The sequence below is a fragment of the Eucyclogobius newberryi genome, unplaced genomic scaffold (assembly GCF_026437365.1).
Source record: "Eucyclogobius newberryi isolate DKJ021-1_F unplaced genomic scaffold, fEucNew1.0.hap1 SCAF_106, whole genome shotgun sequence".
In the NCBI taxonomy this organism is placed as follows: domain Eukaryota; kingdom Metazoa; phylum Chordata; class Actinopteri; order Gobiiformes; family Gobiidae; genus Eucyclogobius; species Eucyclogobius newberryi.
Genome location: NW_027315731.1, coordinates 186,747 through 212,500, shown reverse-complemented (window position 1 = coordinate 212,500; position 25,754 = coordinate 186,747). Strand labels below are relative to the sequence as shown.

Genomic DNA, 25,754 nt, shown 5'->3' with positions numbered 1-25,754 from the left:
TTTAACCTATTTTATAAACATTACTGCTCTATAACATCATTATTAACCAGAAATAATGACATTTTTCCTTATAAGACAATACAAGTAGGAGGATGTTTGAGTTGCCAACACATCCATTCTCAGCTAAAAGGCTCGAAAAGGATTGAGATCTTCCTTCATTCCTTGAACCTCACAAAACCAGTTCTATCATCATAATAATGCATCAGATTGTTGTTGTTGTTGTTGTTGTTGTTTTATGGCGGTTGACATCCGAGTGTTGCATTACCGCCAGACTTTATTCCTTAGACTTTGTCGTAGTCCTGTTGTTGTTGTTGTAGTTGTTGTTTTATGGCAGTTGGCATCCGAGTGTTGCATTACCGCCAGACTTTATTCCTTAGACTGTTGTTGCTGTTGTTATTCTGTTGTTATGGCGGCTGGTATCCAAGTGTTACATTACCACCAAAAATGCATCAGATTTATAGCACATTTATAGACCCTTTAAATTCCATTCCATTATTCTTTCATATCCGCCCTGGTGATCCAACTTCTGTAGCCACAGCTGCCCCAAGTTAGACTGATGATCGCAAGGCTGACGCCCTAATCCTAGACTTTAACTTAACGTAACCATGGGTCCGTGACAACCCTATTAGTCAAGTATAAGATCTGCATTGTTCACAGGTTGTTATTTCATCATCTTGAAAGTGCGCTTGTCCGTTGCAAACCGCACGGTGCAGTCGGGACAGCTTAAGTGCGGTCCGTCTGATGTGGGTCAATAAAACTCGAGTTGATTCTATTAAAGGGTTCGATTGGTCTCGGAGGTGTTTAATGTGTCTGCGGTTCGAGAGCTCTGAGCGTCTTCACCGCAAACTGAAAGAAAAACATATTGCATCGGGCTTGTTATGTTGGGCCGCGAACATGGAAAGATGGCAGGTTGGTCTTGAAATAATACTTTACGCCAGTCCCGGTTTTGGATCAAGTTTAGTCTGGTGTGGGTTTGTTCTTGTTTGTCGTTCTCGTTTTGACTAGCTTCTTGAAGTACATTGAATGAAATGTGTACAAAACGCTAATGCTAAGGAAGTCTAATGATCTGCTGGTGGATGAAGAGTGAAGCAGTTGCTGAAAGAGATGGTGTTGGTTGGTTAGCTCTGTGGTGAAGGCAATCAGAGAGTTATATATATATAGTGTTAGCATGCTGCTTGTTGTTGTTAGCAATGGTGCGAAGGCAAAACTCTGCATGTGGTGAAAAGTTTGTATAAATTCATGGCGGTAATAATAAGAATACTTAGGATGCTGTGATGATATGTTAGAAAATGGAGGAATAAGTTTGGACTGCTACAAAAAGTTTTAAAATAAATGTTTTTCACGTCTTTAAAAGGCACTGTACATACTTGTTTTAACCTACCTACCGTATTTTCCGGACTATAAGTCGCACCGGACTATAAGTCGCACCTGCCAAAAAATGTATAATAGAGAAGAAAAAAACATATATAAGTTGCACTGGAGTATGAAATGCGTTTGCAAGTGTGAAAATAACAAATATCACATAAGTCGCTCCGGAGTATAAGTATATAAGTATACATATAAGTATAAGTCACATCCTGGCCAAAACTATGAAAAAAGGTGTGACTTATAGTCCGGAAAATATGGTACTCAAAATATGAAAAAAAAAAACAGAACTAGATCATTTTACTCTTTGCTGAAATCCACATTTAGCAGTTTATAAGCGTTTTTTGCAGCCCTCAGAGCCCAGCACCGAGTTTACTTTTACCCTAACAAACATTAGCATGCTAACCGCGTATTTGCTGTTTTGCTGCGAACAAAATGCAGCACACAATGGTCTCTTTTTCACTCGCAGAGCTGCTTTTACAGTATAACAGCACCGGAGCAAAACAGATGTTACATTATTACATGCATAAAATCTGATACAGCTCCTTTCGGTGAGCTGTCGAGCTGTCCAGTCGGTGAAAGTGCAGGTACAGCGGCAAACAGAGACTTTCACCTGTCTACAATAACAAAATCTATATGGCGGAAAACATGAAATGATTATATTGACAAGGAAAGGAAAGGAAGTGCACCGATTGATTCATCCAATATTCAGCCGTGTTACTCAATCCGATCTGGTTCTGGATAACTTCAAAGCGTCCATTGTTGGCCCCCCTGACTCATGCGCCTGTGGTCAGGGTCAGCCCACCTGTTCTCCTCCTCTTCCTTCTGATCCCATCCCTCTGGTTTGAGTTTGGAGAGCACAGACTTTGACTCACTCCCCTCTTGTGTCTGTAGAGATAATAGCAGGGTCCGCATCTGCGCGACACGTGTGGGCCGGGGGTCACGTGACTTCAGGCTGAATCACCATTGGCTGTCGTTACACGTACAATGGAGAGACAGGAGTTTAGACAAGGAGCTTTCACGCTCGGGGCTTTATAGTATGTATCGGACCATTACGGGAACGTTAGAATGAGTTATTGTTGACGTCGCATAGGATTATTCGAAGCAGCAGTATTAGAAATGTGATCAGTATTTCAAAATAGACCAATATATGGACTTTAATTCTGCAGCGCACGCAGATATTTTGTTTTGGTTGATGTCCTGCTTAAAGAAAACATAAAGCTTCATTAACACTTTTGGGGAAAATAATCAAAATATTGGCATCGGTTTCTCTGGATTCTAAACAATCAGCTATAAAAACTAAAAACGTGTGGATCAATCGCAAGGAAATTGCTGACACAAATCTCAAAAACTGGCAGACATTATAACAAATATCAGACAAATGGACAAACTGGCATTTAGACTTGATTTGAATATGGACAAATTTGATGCTTGTGTTATGTCTATTTGTGTATTTGTCTGTATTTTCACTCTCAAGTCTTGTGTTCTTTTCATTTTTTTTTAATATATAAAAAAGATAAAAAGAAGAAGAAGACGAAAAACAACAACAACAACAAAGACAACATATCGATCAATCACTACTTAAAAATAGCGTTTTCCATCATACAATTATATGTTTTATTTATAGTGATGATCCGTTCTGTAAAACAGAGTACTAATGAATACTTTTTCCTCATTACCAGGAGTAGGGTTCAAACCCACGTGGGACAATTCTCATTGGATCATAAGTCCAACGCCTTAACCACTCGGCCATCCTGGTATAAATGCATATTATCCTACTTAGGAATTAACAACATGCAGATACACAGTACAATATTATCGCGACATTCATTTTACGGTACATTATTTATTCCGATATTTTTAATAGACTAACAGAAGTGATTGATAATTGATAATTCCTTGACAAGTGAGTCATTACAGTCATAATCGAACTAATTAAGTTATAAAAAAGGGAGTCATTAGTCATTTCTTCATGTTGAATGGAGCAAAGGATCCTGGTCTATGTAATGTATTTCAAAAATGCATACTGTTATAGCTCTATCGACAGTAGAAATGGGCGATATTGACAAAATTAAATATGATAGTTATTGTTGACATATATTTTTTTACTTTATCTCGATAACGATATTCCGATATTTCAACAATGCATCAAGAATGTCTTTTGGTTGAGATTCAGTTATGGCATAAAAGTGACATAAAATCAAACGCACAGAAATGCAGAAATATCATGTTATACCCTTGTTTTTGAGCTATTACACCATTTTCACCTTTCACCGGGTCAAACTTGGCTTTGAATCTGGACGCGTGTCACCATCATGAGTGCGCCCGTCACATGGCCGCTCAGACCTCTCTTCCTGTCTGCCGGCTCACATGTTTTGGTTTTTGTGCCAAATCATTTTACACTGTCGGCTCAGCTCTCCCCCGCATGGGCAAAACAACCGCAGCTTAGTCTGGGCTCTCCTTATCTCGAGCCAAGACAAAACACGACAGTTACTCCGGCTTCGTTCTGTCTGACCTCTTTCGATTTTAGGTCACAAAATACTGGCAATTTGGAGACAGAATTCGCTCATTATTTTGACCTGTTTTGTCAAGTCAGTACTGAAAAAAATCACCAATAAACTTGATCAGAAACTCGTATAAGAAGTATCGTATTTTAAGATAAGATAAGATAAGATAAGATAAGATATTCCTTTATTGTCCCACATGGGGAAATTTCATTGGTGCAACGCAGGTAGATACAGAGGTAGATACAGAAGAACAGATCACTTATAGGAAGTCTGAAAAACACTTTCAGTAGAAGATCTCCTATAAATAAATAAAAACTCCCATAGACAAATAAATAAATAAATACATAAATACCATTGCATGTGATCACGACAGTAATTACACATGAATATGTGTCACGACAGCACATGAATTGCACATGAATTGCACATGAATTCCAACAGCAATTGCACATATGACAGAATTGCACATCAGTATTAGGTTAGGTCAGTATTGCGAGTGTTCAGTACTAACAGTTTTTGTTATAAAGTCTGACAGCAGCAGGAAGGAAAGACCTACGGAACCTTTCCTTCACACAGCGAGGGTGGATCAGTCTCTCACTGAAGCTGCTCTCCAGAGCGGAGAGAGTGTCCTGCAGGGGGTGACACTCATGGTCCAGCATAGATGTGAATCTAGCCAGGACCCTCCTGTCCCCCACCTCCTGCACCGAGTCCAGAGCACAGCCCAGGACGGAGCTGGACTTCTTGATGACTCTGTCCAGCCTCTTCCTCTCCCTCTCTGTGATGCTGCTGCTCCAGCAGGCCACACCGTATAGGAGGGCTGATGCCACCACAGAGTCGTAGAAGGTCTTCAGGAGTGGCCCTGTCACTCCAAAAGACCTGAGTCTCCTCAGGAGGTAGAGCCGACTCTGGCTCTTCCTGTACAGTGCGTCTGTGTTATGAGTCCAGTCCAGTTTGTGGTTCAGATGAACACCCAGGTACTTGTATGAGTCCACTCTCTCAATGTCCCGTCCCTGGATGTTCACTGGCGAGGGGGCAGTGGGGTGGCATCTGCGGAAATCCACCACCATCTCCTTGGTCTTCCTCGCGTTGATGAGGAGGTGGTTCCGCTGACACCAGTCCACAAAGTCCTGCGCCAGTCCTCTGTACTCCTCGTCATCGTCGTCCGTGATGAGTCCGATGATGGCAGAGTCGTCAGAGAACTTCTGCAGGACACAGCTGTCCGTGTCATGTCTGAAGTCTGCAGTGCAAAGGGTGAAGAGAAAGGGCGTGAGGACAGTGCCCTGGGGCGCCCCCACACTGCAGGTCCAAGTGTCAGACACACAGTTCCGGGCTCTCACAAACTGGGGTCGGTCTGTGAGGTAGTCCAGGATCCACTCTGCCAGGTCATACTCCACACCAGCCGTCTCCAGCTTGTCCCTCAGGAGCAGCGGCTGGATGGTGTTGAAGGCGCTGGAAAGATCGAAGAACAGAATCCTCACAGAGCTGCCAGGCTTTTCCAGGTGAGAGAGAGAGCGGTGCAGCAGGGAGATGACGGCGTCCTCCACTCCGATGCCAGACCGATATGCAAACTGCAGCGGGTCCATGGCTGAGCTCACGGTGGAGCGGAGGTGGTCCAGGACCAGCCGCTCCAGTGTCTTCATCAGGTGGGACGTGAAGCTGTTGAGGTCTTTGGGGCGCGGTGTCTTAGGCACAGGTACCAGACAGGAGGTCTTCCAGACCTGTGGTACCACCCTCAGCTTCAGGCTCATGTTGAAGACATGCTCCATAACTCCACACAGTTCATCTGCGCAGAACTTAAGGAGCCTGGGGCTGATGCCATCAGGTCCTGCTGCCTTCCTCACTTTAATCCTCTTCAGCTCACTCCTCACCTGTGCTGCTGTGACAGTCAGTGGTTGGCAGGGGGACCGTGTGCTGGGGGGATGGGTGAGTCCAGGCGAAGTGGGGAGCTGATGGTCCGGGGCAGATAAGCGAAGAGGAACAGATGCAGGGCATTGTCCAGCTGTGGAAGAGGGAGCATGCAGCTGTGCAGGGGGAGGGGCGGGTGACCGATCAAACCTCAAGAAGTGAGCATTTAAATCAATCACCCACTGTAGATCCCCCTCTGTCTGGGCAGGGGGGATTTTGAAGCCCGAGATGGTTTTCAGGCTCCTCCACACTCCCTGAATGTTCTTTTGCTGCAGCTGCTCCTCCATCCTCCTCTTGTAGCCGGCCTCCGCCTGCCTGATCTTCCTCAGCTCCTTCTGCACAGTCCTCAGCTCCTCCTTGTTCCCTGACCTGAAGGCTCTCTTCTTCTCCTTCAGCAGAGCCTTCAGTTCACGGTTAATCCATGGCTTGTTGTTTGGAAAACACCGCACCGTCCGGGAGGGAACAATGTTCTCAAAACAGAAGTTGATGTAGTCCGTGATGCACTCTGTGATGGTGTTGATGTCCTCCCCATGTGGGTCATAAAGCTCAGTCCAGACAGTGGTGCTGAAGCAGTCCCTCAGAGCCTCCTCGCTCTCAGCAGACCACATCCTCACCTCACGGGACACCACAGGCTGCCTGCGCACAATGGTTTCATACACAGGCCTCAGATGTACAAGGTTGTGGTCCGAGCTGCCCAGGGGAGGGAGGGGGGAAGAGCAATAAGCCTCCTTGGTGTTGGCAAAAAACAAGTCCAATGTTCTATTCTCTCTGGTGGGGCAGGTAACATACTGGGTGTATGTTGGTAGAACAGAAGAGGGAGAAGCGTGGTTAAAGAGCCGGGGGACTCAGAGCCAAGGCACATCGCGACGACACGACTAAAACACTCAATCCAGCCGAATAAAGTCAAAACAAGTTAATTTAAAGCGATTCCAGTGCGTGTCCCGATCGTTCGTGAAGTTCCTCTTTCATATAAACGTGTATATAAACGTGTACCGACGACACGCCGTACTTTAGCGCGGCCGGAGGGCGCGGGGGGGAGCTAGCTCGGAGCTAGCTCACGTCACAACAACACAACAAAAAACGCTCAAATCCAGCCGAAAAAAGTCAAAAACAGTTGAATTAAAAAACTATTCCAGCGCGTGTCCCTATCGTACAGTAAAATAGAAAAAATATACTAACTATATTTACAAAATATAGGAGATAAAGCACAATAAGTGTGAGAAAGAAGAAAGAGCGTTTACACCGGGCTGCCAGCTGTACCAGCGCCTTATGACGTATGGTGCGACTTATCCGGACTATAAGTCGCACCTTTTTTCATAGTTTTGGCCGGGGTGCAACTTATACTTATATTTATACTTATACTTACACTCTGGAGCAACTTACATGTGATATTATTTGTTAATTTCAAACTTTTTCATACTCCAGTGTTTTTTTCTTCTCTATTATGCATTTTTTGGCTGGTGCGACACATACTCCAGTGCGACTTATAGTCCAGAAAATACTGTTAGGCTGGTCATAATAACACATTTACAAGAACGAAATAGGGCTAGAGAAAATATTACAGTAAATGATAATATTGAAACCTAAAACCGGGATATTTCCCCAAAAACCTGGTACAAATGTTCAAAATTATTAAAAACATGAACTGCAATAAATAAAAAGCAGAATTAAACACTTAAATAGTTAGTTATATTAAGTCATATACTACAGCTCAGATATTATTATGTATAAAAAACATGTTCTCCACAATTACGAATACATTTTTTAAATACAATTAATCCTGAGCCCCAAAACGCTACATTTTGCAGACATATTAGATACAAACAGGTACGTTATTTGAGTAAACTAGATCTGACTGAAAATTGATTTGCTTAGAATTAGATATGAACAAATCCTTCCATCAAAATCTTGTTCCATCCAAAATTAAAAAGTTTGGCGTGTGCAGATGCTACTTTAAGATCTTTACGTCTCTAAGGGAGAAAAATTAATTTGGAGAAAACAACCTTTAAAGTGACAACGCCCCATACAACCCTCTCCTTAAAACGCTGACACACGTCGCTAATGTTGCTGGAATGATCAAATCTGAATCCCAGTAATGAGATATTTTCATAAGCGACTTGCTAATCCACTCGCTGACAGCGCGCGCACGTAGCTGGCACTTCCTGTTTGACTAAAACCGTTACAATTGCCCAAATGCGAAACGGAATGAGAAGTGCAGAGTCACAGAGCCCGATGGTGTGTGTGTGTATGTGTGTGTGTGTGTCTGTGTGTCTGTGTGTGTGTGTTTTCCCTTTTTCTTCCTTGAGTCAGACAGCACCGAGGGGAGCAGCAGACGCCGTTTACATAACCAGTCTAGAACCAGAGCCAGACAAGACAAGACCGCTCCAATTCATGTGATTCACCGAGAGACAGAGGCACAATCGATGACGTCTGCGGCACTAAACACCTCACAGCGAGCGGGCGCGGGGCTGCGTTTGGACTCAGCCGCGTCGATATTTAGGAAAGTGTGAGGCAGAAAATAGAGGGCGTCGAAAAGGGCATCGGATAGGGCGGCGTGAAGGATAACCGCAATTCAAATCAAAGTGTTATTGGAGTCGGTGTTGCTTGATATTTTGGACCGCTTTTGCCACCACAATGGCTTTATTTTTTATCTAATAGTACATTTATAGTCTCGTACTAGTTGATACAGAGCAAAACATTCTAAATCTGTTCAGGAAAGGTAAAAAAAAATGCAGAATTCGATTAACAGAATGGAAAACATATAACACCGTTTTTCATAGTTTTGGCCGGGGTGCGACTTATATTTATACTTATACTTACATACTTATATTTATACTCCGGAGCGACTTAATGTGATATAATTAGTTATTTTCACACTTGCAACCGCATTTCATACTCCAGTGCAACTTGTATATGTTTTTTGCTTCTCAATTATGCGTTTTTTGACTCCGGAAAATACGGTATATTGTAAACGCAGCCCGTTGTGACTAAAATGAGACTGTTGCGGGCTGTCTGCATCTAATAATATATATCTAAATATTTTATATTTTGTCAACCAGGAAATAAGAGCTGAAAGTAGCGCTCTGATTGGCTGTGCTTGGGGCGGTCCGCACAAGTTTAACTTTGTTCTAAAGCCAAGCCCGCGCCTGAAATGAATGCTTCTGGATATCAACAACGTGCCAAGGGTTTGTGAGAGCTATGAACTAGTTAGACCAGTATTGTGCATTGACTTTTATGAAAGGACAAGCACACTGGGGGTGTTCATCAATATTTAGTGGATAACATTTGCATACTAAAGTGAATAACATGCAAAGTCGAGTCTCAAACCGGAGTCTCCTGTGGACTAAACTGTCACACTTGTAAGCTATGCTGAATGGAGTAAACAGGCTCACTTCACCGATCAGTTCATTAGACAAATAAGTGCTCTATGTTAATACATCACTGCCTGTGTTTAACGTCAAACATGAACAGAGTTGTTGAACAAGACTTAGATAGTTTTTATGTCAGTTTGTTGAAACTTGGCGCTGCTGTTGCTTTGCTTCTCCTCTGCACATGCTCAGTTAGTGCGAAACCTGCAAACATCCTTGATTCCCACAGGTTTCTTCAGCGTGGTTTGAGCATTAGATCCATGGGTTTGAGGCTGTGTGGTCCTCAGAGCATGTGCAGACCTCTAAAAGAAGCTGCTGTCTGCTCTGGCTCTAAAAGCTCATGTTAGAGAGCGAAGCATGAACGGGCCTCTGAACACGGCCACAGACTGAGCTGCTGTGAGAGAAGAAGAATCATGCTTCCTGCAGTGCTGCTCAGCGGCCTGTAGTGGCCAGTAAAGGACACCGTGAGTTCAGCCAAGCTTCAGCAGCAGAAGTGAGGGGAAACTGACTTATTTGGATACATTTCGGACCAATCTAAATAAAGTTGTAACACACTGTAATTTTAGATTTTATTGGTCAATCACTACTTGCCTTGATTGCCCTGACCGCACGCCACTGAATTAGACAAAATTGCCTAGTTCCACCTCTGCTGTGGAAAAATTAGGAACCCCAGCTTTCAGTAACTCTTTCTTTTGGTGATTTTTCATAATACACTTACTTTTTTTTTTTTTTATCAAAGAAATAATTTGCAGTATTCATGCCATTAGAGACAAAAATAGAAATCACAGCATTTATACAAAATACATTTGAAAGGAGGTAATTCTGTAACTAAACACACTTTCAAAACACTTTCCCCAACACTTTTGCTTCGTATTGTGTACATTTTTAGCACACTTCAATTCAAAATTCGAAATTCAAAATACTCTTTCCACCAGTGCTTGTTTGTTAATTCACACCATTTTCCCATTCCGCTTAACTTTCAAAGCTTGTTTTTCTAAAGAAGAGGAATCAATAGCCACTCAAAAGCAACACAGACGTCGACAGCCAACCCGCACTTCAACAAGCAATAACTTTCCTCTTTATGTTGCGCTTTAATGCACTTTCAAGGAAAACACTTTTGATAGCGCCCACAGAGATTTACATGGGATTAGTATATTGTCTTTGCTGCTGGTTCAGTCCCCCTCTTCCTGGTAAATGCTTCCTTGTTTCCCCGCTCAGCTGTTCTTTGTCGAGCGTCTAGACTTCCGTGACGTTTCGGGCTCTCTAATGCATATATGTTAATGCGCGTATGTAAATGAAAGCGTATCGAGAGGATAAGGTCTTGTTTTTTTGTGCCGTCTCTCTGCACGTCACCAGCGTTTAGCCACGTCCCTCTCCCGCTCACATGTTGTCCCATTAATTAGTCTGGAGTGTCGCGCACGGTGCATAAATCCATACCAACAGCGATAAATAAGGCCAATGACTGTCTGCGTCTCGGATCCGAACAAGCCCATGTTGTGTTTCTGCGTTGTTTTCCAGCAATTAGCCCAAGCTGGGTCTCTCCAGGCTAAACGTGGGGATTGTAATGGTTTTAAATGGCAGCGTCGTGGTTGCTCGGTTAATTAGTCTGGGCCAAACTGTGATTGTCTAGACCTTTAAGTGAGGGGCATTCACATCTGAAGAAGACACTGTCTGGACACAGCAGAAAAAACAGCGTGTAAAAGCCGCGGAGGCAAAATGATATGTCGGTTATGCTATGGGTGTATGGAATTGTGGGATAGACGCTTGGGCCATATTTAGTCTGATGAGAAATCAACCGTACAAATAGCAATGTGATATGAGCGAGCCCACCAGCCCCCCCCCCCCCCCCCCCCCCCCGCGCCCTCCGGCCGCGCTAAAGTACGGCGTGTCGTCGGTACACGTTTATTTACACGTTTATATGAAAGAGGAACTTCACGAACGATCGGGACACGCACTGGAATCGCTTTAAATTAACTTGTTTTGACTTTATTCGGCTGGATTGAGTGTTTTCGTCGTGTCTTGGCTCTGAGTCCCCCGGCTCCGGCCCCGCCCCCCGGCTCCGGCCCCGCCCCCCGGCCGGCGCCGTACCGCGTTTCCACAAAGGAGGAACTCATGAAACTGCTGAGAACAGTCGTCTTACCCGGAGATCGTCACGTTATCCCGTCGCAATACTGACCTAACCTAATACTGATGTGCAATTCTGTCATATGTGCAATTGCTGTTGGAATTCATGTGCAATTCATGTGCTGTCGTGACACATATTCATGTGTAATTACTGTCGGGATCACATGCAATGGTATTTATGTATTTATTTGTCTATGGGAGTTTTTATTTATTTATAGGAGATCTTCTACTGAAAGTGTTTTTCAGACTTCCTATAAGTGATCTGTTCTTCTGTATCTGCCTCTGTATCTACCTGTGTTGCACCAATGAAATTTCCCCATGTGGGACAATAAAGGATTATCTTATCTTATATATGTAGATTGTGTAAGTAAAAGGGTTATTTTAGTGACAGTAATACTTCTCTGTCCATGGGGAAATGGGCAATTCTTACTTGGGTTTCTACTTGATAACTTGATGAAGCTTTTGTTGGTTGAGTAAAAATTAAGAAAAAATAATGAATAGCCAATTCTTACACTCACACCTTTACTTAATGTGTTACTTTACCATATGAAGCTTTTTTTGGTTGAGTAGAAATGTTTAAAAATAGCCAACACACAATTCTTATACTTGGTCTTTTGCATAATTTGTTGCTTTGTCATGTGCAAGTTTTGTTGGATGAGTAAAAATGTAGAAAATAATGCCAAAAGCCAACTCTTATCATTAATTTGTTACCGAATGAAAACTTTGCTGGTTTGGTAAAAAAAAAAAGAAAAATGTCGTTAAAAACAGCCAACATCCAGTTTTTATACTTGGTCTTTTGCCTAATTTGTTACTTTACCATTTGATGTTGTTTTTTTGTAAACTAGCACTGTTAGCTTGTGTAATGCTGCTAATACGTAATGCATTCAAACAACTCCTTTCTATTTTGGTACAGATTTGAGATATATTGCGCAGAGAACACAGCTGATGTTTTGCTTGTTGGACAAATGGACCCGTTGGAAATATACTTGTAAAATTAGCATGTATGCAAGTGCACCTGCTTATCATAACTGAACACAAAAGCAAACAGTGCTATTAATATTCACACGTCCTTATGCAAATAGAGCTAATGGAGAGTGTTTGCATACGGACACAGACTGTGCATCTGCGGCATCGCCCCGCTGCAGTCTAGAGGTCAGAGGTCAGAGGTCAGGGCCCTTGTGCTGGAGCCGAGGGGGCGGGGCGAGAGATCAGAGACAGAGAGACGTGGTGGGGGTGTTTTTGTTTTGGTTTGAGACAAAAAATGCCACTTTTTTCAAGTATATCTGTAAAAAAACCTACCTTTTTTGTCCTGCTTCATGGTTGAAAAATGTAGTCAAATAAATAAAACAGACAGACTATGCATTTTGTTCTGTTGATGTTATTGTTATATAAACATTTTATTTTTTATTAAGATACTACTACTTTTTTAACCTATGGAATAAGTACTCAACATTTCCAGTGCTTTATAATTAATTCATTATCATTGGCAGCAGATACCTATTGTTTCTTTTACTAAAACTACTGTATGCTTATTTACTATATTAAATGATTGATTAAATAGTATTTTTGGGGGCTCAATATTTATTGCATGGAGATCAATTTGTTGTTTTTCGTTGTATGTTCAGATGTGAACTATGACGACCAAAGTGTTTAATTATTCTATTTATTTCTATATTGCGGTTCATCAATACTATACATTTTGAAAAGAAGCTTTGTTGTGTCAGTGGGGCATTAAAGACAATATTATGGTTAATTTGTTAATTTTCTGTAGCAATACATGTTTACTCTGGAGTACTACTCTTTCTTGATTGGCAGTTGTAGATTTAAGTCTACAAATACTACCAATGGTACTGTCACTGCTACTACTTTACTTCATCTTGCCATTGTTACCACTGCTACATTTGCCTGTATTTACTATGAGCAGTCTGCAGTTCAAACATTAGCATTTGTGTATGTTTCTCACTTGAACAAAGAACCGTACTGCTTTTGCCTTGGCTGTATACGACGTTACCCAGAATGCCATGCTTTGCGACTGTCACTCGCTGGTTTGGTTTGGGTCTGGTCTAGACTTGGCCCCTCCCCCCCAGACGTAGCGGTGACCGTGGGTTTGACCTCAGCACATTAGACCTATGTGCGTCTCCTCTGGTTCACAGGAAACAGCTGCGACCAGAGAATTAGCATGAGCAAACGCAATTTTAGCCTTACATATATGAGCAAACAGACCGACGCTACACACCACACCGACACCACTGCAGATGGAGCGAGGGGGGCAGCTTGTCTAGACCAAAACATGAGCTGGAAATATGGCTTGAAATAAAAATGATTACGACTAAGAATAAAACTCAAATTTAAAGGAGCGAGTGGACACCCTTGACTGTGACCTCTTGTTTTCCAAAGCAAAGTCAGACATTTGATTAAAATGTCTCACCAGACTTTTTTTTTTACTAATATGAGGTTGAAAATAGGTTTTTTATGTGATTCTTAGTGTCCATAAGTTGATTTGATCGAAAACGTTAACATTTTATACATTTTAGTGACTTATTTATAGTAGAAGTGTGATTTTAGCTCATATTAGCTTGTATTATTCATAATAATTTTCTTTTGTCAAGTTAATAATCTTTGCTCAGATAGGGGAAATTATTTTAAGTCTAACTGGGGTTTAGAATGCATTTTTTTAGTTTGTTATTTTGTAGTCCTGGCCTCATTGTCCACGTTTTAGTGCAGGCACTTGGAGAACATGCAAACTGCACACAATAGAAAGAACATTGTTTCTGTCAGGCAAAAGAGCTAACCACTCTGCCTGTAGTTTAGACCGATTAAGTCAAATCATAAATCAAAGTCACCCTTTTTCTACCTTTAAAATTTAGTTGTGACCAATTTTTGCGTCAGACAATTTTGCAATATTGATACTTTTGCGATATATTGTGCAGGCCTAATCTTAACATAAAATCGAATAAATTATGTACGTATTTGACCTCACCATTATGTACGTATTTGACCTCACCATTTTTGGTTTATTTTATTTCGGTGAACTACGGCTCCTCAAGAGATGTAACTTTGTCCAAGCTCAAGTGAAACAAATATCACAAGATCATTCTACTCATGAGCGCACAATCTTGTAGCAATTTAATCTTGTGAGATCTTGAGGCACGAGATGTTGTCCCGTTCCTAATCAATAAAGTCGATACAGAATCTTTCAACAAAAAAGAAATGAAATAAGTTGAAGAATAAGGAACAAAAAGTGAAATATTGAATTTTCTTTTCCCCTTTTCTTTCTTTTCCCATTGTCTAACATGTTACTGTTCCATAAGTCTGTGACCAGTTTTACAACTTTGAACGACAAAATAAAGTTAAATTTGACAAAAAAAATGCTTTTAGGTCTAGTTTTTGGATCATAGATTGAACTAAAAAAGACTTACTTATTATCCGGACTATAAGTCGCACCAGCCAAAAAATGCACAATAGAGAAAAAAACATATATAAGTCGCACTGGAGTATGAAATGCGGTTGCAAGTGTGAAAATAACAAATAATATCACATATAAGTCGCTCGGGAGTACAAGTACAAGTATAAATATAAGTATAAGTCGCACCCCGGCCAAAACTATGAAAAAAGGTGTGACTTATAGCCCATAAAATACGGTAATTCAGCTTTTAAAATTGTCACGATTCCTATTTTTTGATTGTTTAACAGATTAATGTTGACATCCTCAGTCTGACCAAACACACACATTCGCTCTGTGCATTTTTTCCCCACAGGAACTATAAATGAAGCCACTTGCACTTCCTTATTTGGCGCGTCCTAGGTTACGGCTCGTTCCTCTCTGCCTCGTCTCTATCAGCTGTTTTTAGACCAAACAGAGCTGATTTCGGCACAGCGTTCAGCGACTCGAATGCAGCGGTCCTCGGTGAAATGCAGGAATGCGCAGGGAGATGCCCAGACGCTCGCTAATGTTCCAGATATTCCACTTGTTTTTCCTCTGAACCGCACAGTCTGTCGTGTCTGAACTCACCGTGAACTTTACTTACGGTTTTAACACGTGCATATGTTTTGGCACTGCAATTATTACCACTTTAAGAATGCCAAAGAATACAACTACTACTACTACTACTACTACTACTACTACTACTACTACTACTACTACTGCAATTGTTTTTCCCACAACTCATAACAATACTTCTACTTTAATACTGCTACTGCTAGTGTTGTCACAATACTGACATTTCAATACCACAAGCGTGATAAAAATGCTTTATTTTTAGGCAATACACTAATTTTCAACACAAACAAAAAGCTTAAAACCATTTAAAAATGCTCAGGTCCAATTTTGTCTTGTATATGTTGATTTCCTTTTGGATCAATACTTCAAATTAGCATCTGTTTTGATTTATTATCGATTAGTGTCTTATTTTTGTTTTACTTTTGACAAATCTACTTACAAATAGTTTATTAAGAGTGATTCAGGCTTAGTAACGTCTTAATCATAGGGTTAAGGTATGAATTAATTAGTCAAGCTGGACAAATTGTTAATAAACGATTTGATAATAATGGATTAAACCTTTGTTGATGCTTTATTAAGGATTATAAACGGGTTGTATTAAGTGTTGCAAAGTATAATGTTCATTAAGTCATTTATTTTCTACCGTGACTGGAGCCTATCCTTGTGACTTTGGGCCTCAGGCGACAAAGTACAATATGCAAAGCTTGTTCATAAATCAGTCACAAGTCACTCGCTGTATTTCCAAAGATTATATAATTATTTTGCCAAGGGGAGCAATGCTTTCATTCAAATCTAAAACCGTTTTTCTTTCATTTGCTCCCAGACAGTAACAAAAATACAGACATTATATAATTAGAAGCAAATGGCACAGTATTATGTCATCTAGAAGCCTGGTTCAAACCAAAACTAATTTAACCTCTTGTGCTCTACTGAGTGTGCTATGGCTGAATGTGCTATGGCTGAGTGCGCTATGGCAGAGTGCGCTAGGGTAGAGTGCGCTATGGCAGAGTGCACTATGGCAGAGTGCGCTGTGGCAGAGTGCAGAGTGCGCTATGGCAGAGTGTGGCAGAGTGCGCTATGGCAGAGTGTGGCAGAGTGCGCTATGGCAGAGTGTGGCAGAGTGCGCTATGGCAGAGTGCGCTATGGCAGAGTGCGCTGTGGCAGAGTGTGGCAGAGTGCGCTATGGCAGAGTGCGCTGTGGCAGAGTGTGGCAGAGTGCGCTATGGCAGAGTGCGCTGTGGCAGAGTGCAGAGTGCGCTGTGGCAGAGTGCGCTGTGTCAGAGTGCGCTATGGCAGAGTGCGCTGTGTCAGAGTGCGCTATGGCAGAGTGCGCTGTGTCAGAGTGCGCTATGGCAGAGTGCGCTGTGTCAGAGTGCGCTATGGCAGAGTGCGCTGTGTCAGAGTGCGCTATGGCAGAGTGCGCTGTGTCAGAGTGCGCTATGGCAGAGTGCGCTGTGTCAGAGTGCGCTATGGCAGAGTGCGCTGTGTCAGAGTGTGGTAGAGTGCGCTATGTTAGAGTGTAGCAGAGTGTGGCAGAGTGCGCTATGGCAGAGTGTGGCAGAGTGTGGCACAGTGCGCTATGGCAGACTGCGCCATGTTAGAGTGTGGTAGAGTGCGCTATGTTAGAGTGTGGCAGAGTGTGGCAGAGTGCGCTATGGCAGAGTGTAGCAGAGTGCGCTATGGCAGAGTGTAGCAGAGTGCGCTATGGCAGAGTGTAGCAGAGTGCGCTGTGGCAGAGTGCACTATGGCAGAGTGCGCTATGGCAGAGTGCGCTATGGCAGAGTGCGCTATGGCAGAGTGCGCTGTGTCAGAGTGTGGTAGAGTGCGCTATGTTAGAGTGTAGCAGAGTGCGCTGTGGCAGAGTGTGGCAGAATGTGGCACAGTGCGCTATGGCAGAGTGCGCTATGGCAGAGTGGTTATCTTGTCTCCTCTTCTCAGTGAGGAGGTTGTGGGTTAGACTCCTGATTGGGGCGAGCAGAGTGTGCATGTCCTCTTTATGTGTGTGTCATATGTTAGTGTATTAAGCAGGCAAAGTTTTGACAAAACGGTATTGCAACTAATTTTTATAAAATAGCATGACAACGTAGAATGCCCCTTCAGTTATCTGTGTTTGAGCAGACAAGTGTTCAAAAGGCAAAAGTGTTTTCACAGTGTTTTACGGCTTTGTTAAAACAGAGCCGAACACTAAAATATGTCGAGCGTCCTGAATACAGCGTCTCAAGGCCGGAGCAAGCCTTTATCTCGCACCAGTCTGTGCACATGGCAACGGACAATAACAAATATTCAAACTTGAAACGCACTGTCTATTTTAGTTAAGGAGGAAGGGCAGATAGAGTTCTACTAATTCCAAAACAGTACATTTTGACTGTTTTGACTTCATTGTTATTAGCGCCAATTTACGGTTAAACTTGGTTCAACTAACTTAAGTTACATCCTCAAAAATGCCTAGTCAATAGAATAGACTTGTGCTAATGTAAATAATGACATACACTTGAACACTTTTATTTTTAAGTCACAATTAGGGCTATGAAAATTAATTATTTTAGTTGTGGACTCGTCAAACTATTTTTTTCATAGTACATTGAGTACATGTACATTGTACATTGAGACATTAGCAACCAATTAAAGGTTGAAATATGACAATTTAAGGCTTCTAGATGAACAATATTTACGTGTATTATTAATACTTGTTTTTATTGATAACTGATTTTGGATTAATAATGTGTTTTAGACTTTATAGTCCAGATAACAATTATGATAATCAAAATTAGATTAGAGATTATTTTTTATAGTTGATTAGTCGGTTAATCAATGAAGACCTGTTATAGTTCTCGTTCTCATGGATTCCTTTTATTTATTTATTTGACCCCAGATGTGAATATCCGATATTTTGCAGTTGTGGCCAATAACCAATGTTTGCCGAAATCAATATTTTTGTTAAAGTCCACAATTTGCCCTGACGTTGTTGGTAAGTTAAAAAAGAACTTAGAATTAGTTAGCTTTTACATCATGATAGAAATGTTCATATCGCCCTGCCTTAAAGGTGGTATGGACGATTTTTTTCAGCAAATTTTTTATCATATTTCCTCGTGGCGTGGATAAATCATTTGTCCTGCCATGTATCAATCATAAAACGCACCTATCGCTCACCTGCAGCCGCGTGTGGCTCGTCCCCACGTTTCCGCGTGCCTAAGCGCATGGATCTATCATAATATAGTTCCCTCAGTGTACGGGGCAAAATGAAGACGGAGAAAGACAGTTCGAGCTGACGCAGAAGTGGACAGAAATCTACGGGAGACGAGAGATGCGATGCGCTCCGTTGCGCTAATAAACAAACGCACGTGTGTGTTGTATCAGTCCGCACGGGGGAGTGCGCATGCGCACTTCCGCCTGCGTTCTCAAATCGCCGAAAAATCATCCATACCGCCTTTAATATGAAAATATCCCCCAATATTGACCTTACAAATGTCTATTTTATCATCAGTGGTTCAGTATTTTACTCTCCTTTACTCTCTAAATTGAGAGCCATTTAACTGCATGTAGGGGGCGCTCCATAATGAAAAACAAAAGAATAACAGCTGAAAAAACAGACTAATTTCAGATTAAAATGAAAGTGTAATCTCATCTGAAGTAGTGTAGAGACTTGGGCAGCCATTGACTTGAAAAAAAAATGAATAGCCCATTGAATCAAAGCCCAACATTCAGTATTGGCACGCCAACCCATTGTTCTTCCCTCCTTCCCAACAAAGATCTCTCAGTCGCCGGTGTGAATTTGACATCTGATATCTCCCTCTCCGATAAGGCCCATGTTGTGGCTGTTTGTTGACACCTGACTTTTTTGACACATTTTTGGCCCCCGCTGCTCGCCGCATTGTCACACAAACTCCTCCACACCTTGTTTTAGTGCCAGCTTCCCGGGGCACGGTGCCAGTTTCCCAGCCGCTCCGCCATTCACCCAGGGTTCAACCACTTCCACAGCTGCACACACTTACCAGCTCCGAAGTCTGCAGGCTCCTCTCTTTTGTTAATGAAAGCGTTGTTTTGAAGGACCCTTATGGGCCGGCAGCGAGAGTGTTGTTGACAAAATAAGGCTCTACAAAAGCTAGATTGATTCCTTTTTGACTGTTCAATTTATGGTGATTTCAGCTGTTTGGCTATTTTTGTGTTAGTGGATTTTATTTCTTTGCCTAGAATGTTCCACAGTATGACACTAAACCATCAGGCCAACTTTAAAGTCAGGGGTCTCATTTATGTATGGAACTTAACGTGGAACTCAAGCTAAGTGTAAGTAAATTACATTGTCTTCTGTCTTTTCTGACCAGGCGGTACATTTCCTCATCAAGTTGTCTTTTTATAGCTCACTAACTTAACGCTGAAAGTGGCATATGTACGCTTTATAAATAAGACCTCAGATCTGTGGAGCAGTGACCCTGCTAAGAAAGAATGTTTTCAGTGAGTTTTTGAGAAGTTAAAAGGCACAATGGAAGATATACTGTTTACACTGAATATCACACTGTGCAAAATATTTGGCAAAGTAATAATATAGATAGGGAAAAGTAGGTGAACCCTTCACCTGAAAAGTTCATCTTTATATTTTTGTGTGGCTTCAACATAACTTAATGAGAGAACGCACCAACTAAAGGGTGTACTTTTGTTTTTATGTAGTTGAACAAAATGTGTTTTTCTCCAGTACAGATATGTTGTAAAAGCAGCTCTTAGGGTCAAAATAAAACCGCTGAGTGTGTCCTGCATCTAATTATAGTGTGCTTTATTGACTGCGAAGCAGGAAGGGCGTCGTTAGCATGCTAGTTGTTGTTAGCGGTGAATACAAAAAAGCAGTACTACAATGACAGCAAAAAGATGTTTTTATTCAGTAGAATTAATTTATTATAAAATCTAGTCTTTTTAAGTTTGTAATACAAGATAATATACAATAGAAGATCATATATATATTTATATATATATATATATATATATATATATATATATATATATATATATATATATATATATATATAGTTGTCTATAGTTGAGAGAAACTCAGAATAATCTTTAAAAAAAAGATTAATTTTTTTGTCAACATTGCCCACCCTTATTTATTACATATCAGTCAATTCACTAGCAGTAGGTTGTTAAAACTAGCATCAGCATTAGGAAGCATCTACCGAGCAAATAGCCGCAGAAATAGCTCATGTGTTGTTTTTCTCTTCAACCGGCTAAACAAAAAACGATTAATTATTTTTCCGGAGTAGCCCACATTCCCGCTGGCTCTCTCCTCCTCTTGATTGCAGCATCTCGGTGCGGTTGCGTGGCTGAATTGTTTGGGTTTGCGGCGACGCTTGTTTAGTCTGAAGCCAGTTCTCTCACGCTCTCGCTCTCCATAACAGCGATACAGAGAGGAACACAGGGCGCGGGGCGAGTCCGTGCACGCCGACAACTGGCAACAGCCCCGACCCATTCAAAACCAGGTGCATCCTCCTCTATTGTTTACTGTGTCTGACAACAAAGGCAGAGGTAGAAATGTAAAAGAGCTCTGGGTGTTTTGGGAAAAATACTAATTTGTGTTGGGTTGCGATGATTAATTGACTAATTCAAACTTCATTCGGTTGATGGTAATGTAGTAGAAATACCGTATTTTCCGGAAGTCGCACCAAAAAATGCATAATAGAGAAGAAAAAAAACATATATAAGTTGCACTGGAGTATGAAATGCGGTTGCAAGTGTGAAAATAACAAATAATATCACATATAAGTCGCACGCCGGCCAAAACTATGAAAGAAAGTCCGATTTGTAGTCCGGAAAATACGGTAATGGTTTGACCGGTCGACCAATTGAAAAAAACTACTAAAATAATCACTAGTTGCAGTCCTACTTTAGTGAATTTGAAATGTATTTATTGACCCTTTCAGTGTTTGCAAACAGAACACACACATTCTAAAAGCTGGTACTGCTATACCGTAGCGACAACATTGGGAGAGTTAGCGTTAGCCCCCCAAACATCACAAACTATGTAAAACTGTGGCCGCTTTGGTGACTGAAATACTCAACCACACATGAGTAACACAATAGCCTCGTTTGAAAGTATTACCATGTTTAAAACGATGTGCAAGGATTGTTCACTTTTTCGTTTAGCGCTGTAATTAGCATACACGCTAACAACTACGTAATAAGCATTTCTTACATTATGCTGGACAATAATGCGGCAAAGATTTGACAGTGGCATTTTGGTTTTAGGTCATCAAACACTATCAAAATGTGTGTTTTCCTTTAGCTGCCTCATTAAAATGAATGGGATAGAATGTTTATATCAGTAACAGGCTCACTCCATACAGGGCAGCGTATTTTACTGTCCAAAGTGCTGTTCAAAGTTCTAAATAAGATAATTTATGAGAAAACCAAAAACATTTAGGAAGTACAACTAAAACTAAGGACGTATGTAATCTAATAAAAAGGCTGCGTTTGTTTTTGCTCATTTCTGTTCTGTAGATGACAAAGTATCTCGTCTAAAATTCGATATAACGTGCATACCTTGTAGTTAACACTTCCGCAAACCCTGCTATCCACGACCGGTTTTCCAGTAAGAACAATGACTACACAACATTTACAGTCACTGGTGTAATTCCTCGTCTTTTGTCCGTTCTTCTGTAAACTGTAAGCTGCATAATGTGGCTTTGACTTGTGCGTGAACCCGGTCTTCATTCAACAGCACTGAGTCATACTGTTGTGTCTACGGCAGAGTCTGGACCAGCTCCACCGGTTTACTCACACTTAACCTCCACCGTCAGGTCTGAACACGGGCGGCTCATTTGCGTCGGCCCCGGGCACCTGCAGGGTCTCAATCCAGAGCGATCCGGGGTAAACAAATGTCACTTTGTTGTCAATATCGTGGGGTAAAAGTAGGTACGTCTTTGCAGGGCCGTCGGGAGATTTCTGGAGGACCTGTGCAAGATGGTTCTTTGGGGCCCGGAATGGCGACTGGTATTGACAAAAATAATATTTCAATCGCATCAGTATATGTCAAAATTTAGATAATAATGTGAATGTTGTTTTGAACTAAGATATGCAAAATGTCAATATCCTTTATAGTAAAAAAAAGTGCTGGGTAAAAATGAAAAATTATAAGGTAATATTTCTTCACTGATGAATGAACTGATATTTCACATTTGATGATTAAACCTCAAATAATGCATCTAAAAACATGTTTTAACACATTTCTGACATTTCTGTTAAATTTACATAATATCATCTGAATATTTTTATCAGGACACTGCAAAAAAATATCGAGGTATACATTTTTGTCAATACCGCCATGTAAATGCATGAAATTCAAGTATCACTTTTGCGACCGATCCCTAAATTATGTTGTTTGGGGGGATTAATATGGTCACAACTCCCCCTGCTGGCACTAACTAAAATGCGTCACCAGTCTTTCTCCTACCGTAATCCAGACACAGACCTTAGATTTGGACTAAACCAGACTTAAAATGAGTCTGAACCGTGCCAAGTCCTGCGCCGCGCCTCAGCACTGTGGGCGTGCACGTGACCCGTGTGACTCCGTCTGACTGGGGTCTTTTTCATTCAAATCAACCCTGCTCATTATAACTACAGCCTCGGGACATGTCTCTGAAACCGGGACTAGACCGGGACTAGCCATGGGTTCTAATGAACTGGGATTTTCATATGCATCAGACAAAGAAGCACTTCCTCTTTTGCTTTGTTCACATGTAAAGCGTTACTGGAATGATTGCCAAGAACAATGTACGCTTTTCCTCCAGTTGCAACAATATTGAATCTATAACTCCATATTGCAGTTCAGACAGTGTTTATACAACTTTTACTGTTAATGTTAGCATTAGCCAACATAAAAAAAAGAGTTTTCGATTAATATAATAATGGATCAGTTAATTGATTTATTAACACTACACTTGAAATGTTGCATAATCATCATTTTACCATTTCCATACCCTTTCATTGCAAAATTTGAATGATTTGCTAAGAATGCTGGTTGCAAAATCATATTGGCTACTCATTTACCCCAAAAATTGTCATGAGTGGATTGTAGAAAATCTAAATATATACTGTATTTTCTGGTCTATAAGTCGCACCAGCCGAAAAATGCATTATAGAGAAGAAAAAAACACATATAAGTCGCTCCGGAGTATAAGTATATAAGTGTAAGTCGCACCCCGGCCAAAACTATGAAAAAAGGTGCAACTTATAGTCCGGAAAATACAGTACTTTTTTTTTATTGACAAAACGTTTTGCTCTACATCACTCTCCATTATCCATAAACCCTATATTCAGCCGTATCTGCTCCTTCATTTAGTCCCTGTGTTTCATTGTAGTCCATTACATCACTGTTTGCCATTGCCCTTCACGTTATAGACCTCTGTACGCGGTCGCTCCGAAATATCTTCATTACCCAACCGGTCCAACCCACCATTTAAAACAGCTTTATTCTCTAAATGTCTGACCAATTACTCCCGACAATGCACGGCTTTTATGACATTTTGTTTTATAGGGGACAGTTTGTCATGGGCATTTGTGGTCTCTAAATTTCGTCGGTTTAAGAAAACACTGCGGTCAAGTAGCCACGGCAACGTAACAAGGAAGGCGCTAGTTGGTTTAACATATAGCATTTTGTTTTTGGTGGTTTTAAACGGTTCTGGCTTTGCAGTTTTCTAATGTGACCACCGTCTCCTCTGCATCCCCGCTTTCGCAACTAATTTCACATCTTCTTTTCGTGACATCCGTAATTCTCGTCCAAATCGTCTAAAACCAGCTTTATCTCAAAAAACATCCATTCTAAGCTCATATGTAGTCCCTCATTCTTTATCCTAACGATCTCCGCGCTGTTCCTCCGTTCAAGTCTCCTATAATTAGCCTATAGTTCAAAATAAGTTTAGTTTTTCCCCAAAAAATCCTGTCACAACAACCTGTCAATACATAACGCTGTGTCTAATTGGTCGGTCAGCGGAGTTCAAAGGTCATAGGTTGTTGTCCGCTGGGGTTGAGGTCACGTCAAGCTCTGGACTGTGTCATAGAAAAAGCCTACTCACTATTAGCATTAGCACTGGCCTTTCACTTACTCACTCATAAGGCTCCTTGTCCTTTTTACTTGGAAAACAGAACTAGTTTATTTTAAAGTCTTTGCATCAGTTCATTGCTCTCAACTTAATGCATTCCTGGCGTTCTAGAGTCAATGAGCGCATTTCACAACTTTCAGAGCCCAGAGCAGAGTTTACCGTCACATTAACACGCTAACAGTCCTGATTTTACTTTATAACATGGAAATAGTCATGTAGATCCCCTTTAACTAGACCAAACGTATTCATTGTATTACTGCGAATGCTTCTAGAACTCGTACTATACCACAGCCAGCGCCATTCTTTTGCGACTTCACTAATTGCACAAAACAAGATGGAAAATGAAAATAAAAAACAGGCACCGCTGATTCCGTCCGCGTTTCCCGTCCAATGACTCGACAGTCTGCTCGGAGAAGGTCCATAGCGGAGTCGGCCGGCCGCTGTTCAGTTTTTCTTATGTAAATCAGGACCAAATTGGGTGCCCTCTTGCCCCCTGTCTCACTCCGGTCGGACGCACTGTGGGAACTTTGGGGCTCAAAACTCCCACCAACCACGCCAATGCACAGGGAGTAGAGTCAAATAAAACGGTATACAAACAAATAAACAATCTACGTACACGTACAAACGACTTAAACTATTAACTTGTCACAGCAGCGTCACAGTTTTGAACCAACGTTTAGTTAAGAAAATCTGTTTGCTTCAATATGGATCACAAAATTGTACTTTCTGTTCGTTGTCATGAACATAATACTCGGCAATAAGGGCAGTTTGTACAAAAACATGTTATAATACAAAAGTACAGAAACATTTGTACTGGTTTAGTTCACTATACTTTTTTGCCCTATTAGTTTTTTGTCAAATTGGGATGTATTTGGTGCCATCACTTGAAATATTGAACTGGAACAGCTTGTGTAATCAAGTGTGTTGGATGAATCCCCCTAAAGTGTTTTTTTTATTCACTAGCTATACGTAATACATGTTATTCCAGTAGATTCTGTTTCATCGCAGCTTTTCTCAGTTCAGTTTTACGTTCAATGAGGCAAATAATATTAGCGTCCCCTTGTGAAGCTAGCTTGAAGCTGTCCCACTTTCATTTCTATTTTCTTCTATGCCACTGTCACAGCCATTCACTCTTTGCGTCTTTTTTAGTTTTAGTGCGAGGGCAGTGGAGCGTGCTTTGTCCTGGAGGAACTTGCTCACAGAAGGATGCCATAAATAAAAACATTCAAGAGAAAAGGGAAGTGGAGTGACTCGGGGTTAGCTAGCGACTAGTCATGCGATTGAGTGACCTCATCTGATAACTGTCGGGCGTACACAAATTAATATCAAAGCTCTTTGTTTCTGGCTGATGGAATTAATTCAACCCAACAAAAGAAGCTGGATGTGGGGATGAAGTGTG

The 25,754-nt window shown here is 41.3% G+C and overlaps 1 protein-coding gene and 1 non-coding gene across 2 annotated transcripts in view; one reads left to right on the top strand and one right to left on the bottom strand.

Moving 5' to 3' along the window:
- The window catches only part of pmepa1 (prostate transmembrane protein, androgen induced 1), a 45,052-nt gene that overhangs the window by 5,230 nt on the left and 14,068 nt on the right, over positions 1 to 25,754 (top strand). The window lies entirely within an intron of this gene.
- Positions 3,042 to 3,124, bottom strand: trnai-uau (transfer RNA isoleucine (anticodon UAU)). Its single transcript has one exon. It is a non-coding gene; the product is annotated as a tRNA-Ile (tRNA).